Genomic DNA, 2274 nt, shown 5'->3' on the forward strand with positions numbered 1-2274 from the left:
ATTGATTAAGTTTATTTTTCCAAAAGGGTTACAAGGTAATTGTTAGAATTTGGATTAATTTTGATATTGTTAAGTTGACAAGGAATAATGAAAGGGATTATTGGATTGCATATTCTATTCGATGTTACGATGAAAGACGTTGTTCTCTCTTGTTCTTTTCTTCTCATCTCGCCACCGCCGCCTCTCTTGCCTGAGTGTGGTGGAGTTCTACTCACTCATTCGTTGTAGAAAGTGGGATTGGCTTCTTAAAAGTTTCTTGCTCTTTTTTACCTGTACAGGCCAAACAAACTCTCTGCAACTAGAGGGCAACTTCTCCTAATCCCATTAAGAAGTGCTTGAAGGGGCATCCTTAAAGAACATTTAAAAAATAAATACAATGAATAAATAATAAAGGAATTGAAATAATCAAAAGAGGATAACTTTAGTCAGTTCAGCCATCAATGAAACAGAAATTAATTTGCTATTCTCAATGTTTTCTCGAGAAATCGAATACGAAATAAAGAAAACCGGTCCCTTTTCTTATTATGTTTGATTTCTCAACATTGCCATTTAACACAAAGATTTTTTATTATTAAATATATCTCAAAATGTAGATAATAAACATTTGAAAAATAGATATCACAAAGAGGAGATATTTCAATACCCCTCAGAAGGTTTTGCCGCTTGAATAAATGGTTATTCAAAAGATAGGTTTGCCACGATTCCATTTCTGCGATATTGAGTTGTCCAAACGCGAAATAGGGACAAAGAAAAAAGAAATAAGTAAAAATACCACACCTCTATTTGACGGAATTTCATACCACAAGGGATTATTAGATTTACAGGGGATTGACTTGGAGATCAAAAGGCTGGTTGGAGCTACACAATACTGCGGCGATATAGCCCAACAAATTACTCGCTGTGTATCCAAACTCCCAAAGACCTCAGGCACCCCATCTCGGCGCTGTTGGGACAACGGATTGTGCCAGCAACAAATCCATACAAGGAAAGTCAACTCAGAAAAAGGGAAATTTAATCTACTATAATAATATTGATATTGACTACACAATAAATATTGATTTCAATATTGTTGAAAAAAAGATTATTTTGTTTACATCAAGTACAGATGTACAAATAGACTTGATTGATCATAATTAAGAAATTCTTTGGTAGTTGAAAATAATATCCGTTTGTTATTTACGGTTATAAATTGTCATTGCATCGCGCAAGTGGGAAAGGCTTAAATAATTTTGACTAATGCGGTTCCCTTCGGAGAGTTGAATGGAAATTTATTAAATTAATTTAAGGGAGGAAGATTAAAGTTGTGTCTATGAGTCATAAAATGAGCGAAATAGCTCCAATGTTTTACATGCTGTAAAAATTTAAATCCTGAGCTATATTAGTTTCCTACCATAATAAAATATTTCATTTAATCTTGTAAAAAACATATTGTTATTTTTATATATTAATAATCTCTGTGCATTACACTTAGCAATATCTATACAATGAATAATAAATGACACCAAAACAATGCACGAACCTATCTCAAGCCGACATGTACCGACCGCTTCTCGGTCACAGCCGCATGGACTAGGCCTATAAATAAGGGACTCTCAATCCCCAATTTGATCTTAGATCCACATCCTTACCTGGTTCTAGTCATGGCACTGGTGGCGTACACACTGCTTGAGTTATAGAAGTTCATTGCCAATCCAAACGCATTTTATTCTTTTTTATATTTTATAATGTACTCTTATTTTTAAGTTCACTCCATGTTTCTCTACCACTTGTGTTAAGCTAAACAGAAAAGAAATAGTCTTACTCACAAGATTGAGAATTAACCATGATCGTACAAATCGCGGCTTGACATTAATTAAAGTTAAAAAAAAAATGATAAATGTTCGACATGCAACTCCGTTCGAGGACCTTTTGCATATTATACTAAATTGCAGGAGAAATGATAAATACAGGAATAATTATCCCCTCATCCAAAACAATAGTGCTTTTCAAAGGCTGGCAGATCTAGATAGGGGCTGGCAGATCTACTATTCAGGCGTTGTGCAAATTTATGGCAGAATCCAAAGTAGATTTTTTAAATTAAATAAATAAATAATAACAATTTACATCCTCATCTCCTTTCTATTATAATATAACAGGGGCTGTGTAGGACTCCAATGGGAGTCTTGGGCCGACGTAAGAAAATGGGGGGAAAAAAGTTCACTGCATATTCTAATTAATTAGCTCATTTAAGTAATTCACTAATTTTAAATTTGTATCAATATTATTCACTTCATC

This window comes from Halyomorpha halys, unplaced genomic scaffold (genome assembly GCF_000696795.3).
Source record: "Halyomorpha halys isolate HHAL.00 unplaced genomic scaffold, Hhal_1.1 Scaffold232.1, whole genome shotgun sequence".
NCBI classification, from domain to species: domain Eukaryota; kingdom Metazoa; phylum Arthropoda; class Insecta; order Hemiptera; family Pentatomidae; genus Halyomorpha; species Halyomorpha halys.